The sequence below is a fragment of the Benincasa hispida genome, chromosome 3 (genome assembly GCF_027475165.1).
Source record: "Benincasa hispida cultivar pf3 chromosome 3, pf3_genome.v1.1, whole genome shotgun sequence".
Lineage (NCBI taxonomy): Eukaryota > Viridiplantae > Streptophyta > Magnoliopsida > Cucurbitales > Cucurbitaceae > Benincasa > Benincasa hispida.
The window spans coordinates 47,657,143-47,663,634 of NC_143480.1; positions in this window are offsets into that span (position 1 = coordinate 47,657,143).

Below are 6,492 nucleotides of genomic sequence, written 5' to 3' on the forward strand. Positions count from 1 at the left end.
TAAAGAATTCTTGGCTAAAATTTTAAGGGAAATTAACTCAATTCTAAACAAGTTTGTAGAAGGAAGTTTCTTGAAAAGAGCTCTAGATTTTGAGTTATGAATTTTTGAAGTTATAATAGGGAATCGGTGCATAAGCAGACAACTGCTTGGGAAGAACAAGCAAACAGTTCACCGTGGGAGTTATAGCGAGATAGGGGAATGAGGATCTTGCTTATAAAGGAAATCTTGTTGATCTCGCTCTAGAGGATCTCGCTGACCTCGCTCATGGGGATCTCACTACTAAAGTTGTCTTTGTTGATGAAAGTTCGTTTAATAAATGAATTAATTGAGGTATTTTACTAAGAATTCCAAGTAATTTAACCGGGAATTATGTCCTTTCAGGCCAAGAAGAGCTTGACGAGTGGTGAGTGACTAAGTGAATTAATGTCTCCAATACTTATGCATATAAGATCAAGTAAGTTATAGTGACATAAATGATGAATTTATACTCCTTCAAGCAACAAATGGTTGGAGAATAACTTAACGCATGTTTTCCGGCTTGTATATGTGTAGCACAGGCCAAGGTATGTCATGTAGTCATTACAAAAGTTAAGTTCTAATGTTGAAATATGCTTCCTAGAGGAAGGCTATGAGAAAATGAGTTTTGTATAGATGGTAGGCAATTGAACTTAACTTGATGCTATAAAATACCTTGGTACCGAAGGACATTTGAGAATGTATCTTAGTAGCTCGATACTGAAGGACAGGTTTGAGAAGGTATCTGAGCGGAAGTACCTAAGGTATGATGGTACTTAGTATGGCCACATGCACATAGGCAGTTTTGAATGAGAGACCGAAGTATGGGTCTCTTGGTCGGTAATAAACGTTGGGAGTTAGAGCATCTAAGCTCGTTCTTAACTAGAGAATAATGATGTTTGATGATATCTAAGAATGGTTTAAAGCTACATTTAGAGACAATTGCTTGAGATGCTCATTAGTATATTTACATGTTTATAGTAATATAATGCATAATGTTATATGATTTTATAGTTGCTCACTGGGCTTTTAGCTCATGGAATTTCTGTGTTTCCCTTCTTAGGTAGCGGTCAGATTCTTCAGGGTTGATCCTGTTGCTGCTTGCCACTGAAAGACTCGGCTTATTAAGAGGACTTAGGTTGTTGTTCTGTTTATGTACGCATGTTCTGAGAGGGACCAGGGCTCTGTTAGAGATGTTTGGGCCCATCCGTGAATGTTTCTCCCCTTAGATGTTCTATCATAGCTGTATACATGTGTTTATATAATATTTTGTTGAACTTTTAGGGAGGCGTACCATATTCATACATTATTAATGTTTAGTAGGTTGGCATTTAGGAGGGCTAAGGTGGTGGGTGCTGGCAATAGGGCTAGTAACTACCGCGGTCATAGCCTCTTTTAGATTAAGAGGGTAATCTGGAAGTAGATGTGACAAGTTGGTTTCAAAGAATAAGATTTTGGGAATGAGAAGGAAAGTTCATGCATAGGTCTAAGTCCCTAAGTATGAGTCCCTAACATATGTACATTATATTAGGTGAAATGTCGAGGCAACGTGGCAGACCGAGTAAGCAGACAGGTGGCAAGAACACTGACCCTACCAATAGGGGCCCGGAGGTTAAAGAGAACCCATCGAGTGGGAGAAAGAAGGTGAATGATCTAGTGGGTTAGGAAACAGTGTTTGAGGGAGAGTCTAGTACTCTCAGGCAAAGGCAGATTCTCAGCTAGAAAATGTATTTTTTACAAGATAGTGCAGAGATTAGCAGCCAGTGTGGGCTCTGTACGAGCCGACCCAGAGAAGAAATGTGACATTTGAAGGAATAACAGATCCGGCTGAAGCTGAGTTATGGCTGGATGTAGTTGAAAAATGTTTCAATGTTATGAGTTGTCCAGAGGATAGGAAAGTAGGGCTAGCCACCTTTTTACTACAGAAAGAAGCAGAGAAATGGTGGAAAGTGATATTCGCTAAATGAGCCAGCACAGATGCGATGTTATGGCCTGAGTTCAAGAAGTTCTTTAAAGACAAGTATTACCCCGGCTCGTTCCGGGATGCAAAAGGGGATGAGTTCCTCAGATTAATGTAGGGAACGATGTCAGTGATGGAATATGAGTAGAAATTTACAGAGTTATCACAGTATGCTTTGCCGACTATTACTGAGGAAAGAGATGGATGTAGGAAATTTGAACAAGGCTTGAGGAAGGAAATCAAAACTCCGGTGACGTCTACGACTAATTGGCTTGATTTTAACCAGTTAGTAGAAAAAGCAACACGAGTCGAGCGGAGTTTGGTAGATGATGAGCAGTTGCCAAGAGGCAGTGAGGTAGCAGTAGGGCCTAGAGACAGGGGACCCCGACCTCCAATTGCAACTCAAACTAGTGGAAGCCAATTCAGGGGACTCAGTTGGCAGGGATCCAAGAAAAGAAAAACGAGACCCTCAGCCAGTGCAGCTATCGATCAGAGATATCACGAGCTGGTGAGTCGATAGCCAGCATAAACAAGAGACCGATGTGCCCTAGTTGTGGCAAGAGGCATTTTGGGGCATTCTATAGTGGCAGAGGTATATGTTTCTAATGTGGACAAATAGAGCATTTCAGTTGTTCCTAGAATTAAGTCAATAGTAAACTCCACCTCCCTATCGGGAGGTAATCCAGATAGTTCTTCAGGAAATATATCCCGAAACTCATTTACCACTGGAACATCTTCTGGGTTTAGCTTTTTCCCTTGAGCAACCACTACATGAGCCAGATAGTCTTTACATCCCTTGCTTAACAGCTTCCAAGCTTTCACTGTCGATATCAAATTCCCTGTAGCCAATCTTTTGATTCCTGTCGACATTGCATCCTGGCCATTTGATTTTCTAAGTACTACCTCCTTCTTGTAACAGTCTACTGAAGCACGATACTTACTTAGAAAATCCATCCCTAGGATAGCATCAAATTCCAACAGTTCTAAGGGAAGTAAATCAGCATAGAAGTTCTGACCATTGATCAGTACCTCACAATGATTATAACATTTATCTACCATTATCACATCTCCCAAAGAGGTAGAGATGAATAACTCTTCAGGCATAGGTTCAACCAACCTATCTATACTAGATGCATACATGCTAGATATAAATGAATGTGTGGCACCAAGATCAAATAGAACATAAGCAGAATGTCCACATAATATAACATTACCGGTCATAACATCTAGAGACTCTGCTGCCTCCTGATGTGTCACGACGTACACTTGCCCCTGTTGTTGGGGTCTGTGAAACTGACATCCCTAAAACCGCATTTAGAACAAGATATAGACATTATGAATTTTTAGTAATGCCATTCGAATTGACAAATGCCCCTGCGGTATTTATGGATCTTATGAACAAGATATTTCATCCCTACTTGGACCAGTTCGTGATAGTATTCATTGATGATATACTGGTGTATTCTAGTAGTAGGAAGGATCATACAACCTACCTAAAGATAGTATTAAAGACGTTGCGAGATAGGCATTGTATGCTAAATTCAGTAAATGTGATTTCTGGTTAGATTGGTGGTATTTCTTGGGCATGTTGTTTCAGTAGAGGGCATTAGTGTAGATGCCCAAAAGACGGAAGCAATAGTTAATTGGGAATGACCCACGACTGTTTCAGAGATACGCAGTTTTTTGGGTTTGGCAGGTTATTATCAGAGATTTGTGAAGGGTTTCTCTAAGATAGCCCTTCCGTTGACGAACTTGACCAAGAAAGGCATGAGGTTTGAATGGTCATCGGAGTGTAAGCATAGTTTTCAGGAGTTAAAGCAGAGATTAGTATCAGCACCAGTGCTTACCTTGCCTATTCTAGGTAAGGAATTTGAGATTTATTGTGACACATCCCGACAAGGATTGGGATGTGTGTTTATGCAGGATGGGAAGGTGATTGCATATGCCTCTCGTCAACTTAAGAAACACGAGAGCATTTATCCTACACATGATCTGGAGTTGGCAGTAGTTGTTTTGGCTCTGAAGTTATAGAGACATTACCTATTCGGAGAGCGCTGCAGAATATTTACAGATCACAAAAGCCTAAAATATATCTTTGATAAAAAAGAGTTGAATCTAAGACAACGAAGATGGGTTGAATTGATTAAAGATTACAACTATTCCATTGAGTACCACCCTGGTAAGGCTAATATTGTAGCAGATGCACTAAGTAGGAAATCTTCGGGACCCAAGGCCATTATTGGTTCAATAAGAGGAATGCTATTGCAGGAGTTTAGGAATTCTAGAACCGCCTTATCAATGGAAGCGTCAAGAGGAATGATAGCTACTTTTCAGATAAGGCCTACCTTAGTAGAAAACCTTAAGCAGGATCAGTTGGAAGACCCTGATCTTCAGAAGATTTCTAATGATGTAAGTAAGGGCATCAGGGTTGACTTTCAACTGGGATCAAACAATGTACTAGAAAAGGAGGGGAGAATATGTGTGCCTAACAAGCTACAGTTTAAACAAGCCATTCTAGAGGAAGCACATAGTTCCGCTTATGCTATGCATCCAGGAAGCACCAAGATGTATAGAACTTTGAAGAAATCTTACTGGTGGCCTGGGATGAAGAGAGGCATAGCAGAATATGTGAACTGATGTATAATCTGTCAACAAGTAAAACCTGAAAGACAAAAACCAGTAGGATTACTCAATCCAGTGCTTGAGTGGAAGTGGGAGCATGTGACAATGGACTTTCTATTTGGATTGCCTAAGACACCCTCAGGATTTGATGGCATTTGGGTAATAGTCGATAAACTAACCAAGACAGCCAAGTTTATATCAGTAAAAGTTACTTTTACACTAGACCGTCTAGCTAAGATTTATATGGATAGGATAATCAGTCAATATGGAGCTCCAGTGTCGATAGTGTCAGACCGGGACTCGAGGTTCACTTCAAAATTTTGGTCGAGTTTACAGAAGGCTATAGGCATTAAATTTCATTTTAGTACGGCTTTTCATCTGAAAATAGATGGACGGTCGAAAAAAACTATACAAACACTGGAAGACATGTTAAGAGCTTTTGTACTACAATTCAAAACAAATTGAGATACACACTTATCGTTGATTTAATTTGCCTACAACAATAGCTACCATTCCAGTATCGGAATGGCTCCCTATGAGGCATTGTATGGCCGACCTTGCAGAACCCCAGTATGCTGGAACGAAGTCGGAGAATGACAATTATTGGGTCCAGAATTAGTTCAACAAACAACAGAGAATGTGAAACTTATCAGGGATAATCTTAAGGCGGCTCACGATAAACAGAAGAGCTACACCGATAAGCGAAGAAGAGAACTAGAATTTGAAGTCGGAGAGTGAGTATTTCTTCGGCTATCCCCGTGGAAAGGAATTCTCCGGTTTGGGAGAAAAGGGAAGTTAAGTCTACGATACATCGAACCATATGAAATTGTGGAACGGGTTGGTCCAGTAGCTTATAGGTTACAGTTGTCGATGAAGCTAGCTCGTATTCACGACGTATTTCACGTGTCAATGCTAAGGAAATACGTGCCCGATCCTATGCACATACTAGCAACACAGCCGGTACAGCTCAAAGAAGATTTATCTTACGAGGAAGAGGCCATCAAGATTTTGGACAGGAAAGACCATGTACTAAAAAATAAGACGATTCCTTTGGTGAAGGTGCTATGGCGTAATCATGGAATCGAGGAAGTTACCTGGGAACCTAAAAAGCAAATGAGGAAGAGATATCCTCAACTTTTCAAATGACATATCAGGTAAATTTCGAGGACGAAACTTCTTTTAAGGGGGGGATGATTGTAAACCCCGAACTCTAGGTTTTCTAGATAAGCATGTTTAGCCAAAGGAATGTTATATTATATATTTATTAAGTAGCAATTCATGTTTATTTATAGGAATTATAATGGAAGGGAAGGAAAAACATATTAAATGAGGAGTGATGTGGCAGTTAACCCTTGAACTCTAGAGGCGGCGGGAATTTTTTAGAAGAAAAACTTCAAAAGCATGGTTTTGGCAATTGACATGAGTAAATTTATTGAAATTAGTACCATTCAAAAATTGAGAGAATTTATTTTGTGAGATTGTCTTGTTGAAGGAAGATTGCACAAGGAGAAGAACAAGAAGTGAAGAAAATATAGAGGAGGCAAAATCTTGGGTTAATCAGGGCCTGAGATGAATATTGGAAGTTCTAGGCCAAACTATAAGGAATTCTTAGCTTACATTTTAAGGTAAGAAATATAACTCAATTCTAAACAAGTTTGTAGAAGAAAGTTTCTTGAAAAGAGCTCTGGATTTTGAGTTATGAATTTTTGAAGTTAACAGGGAATCGGTGCATAAGCATACAGCTGCTTGGAAAGAACAAGCAAACAGTTCACCGTGGGAGTTATAGCGAGATAAGGGGATGAGGATCTCGCTTATAAAGGAAATCTCGTTGATCTCGCTCTAGAAGATCTCGCTGACCTCATTCATGGGGATCTCGCCAGTAAAGTTGTCTTTGT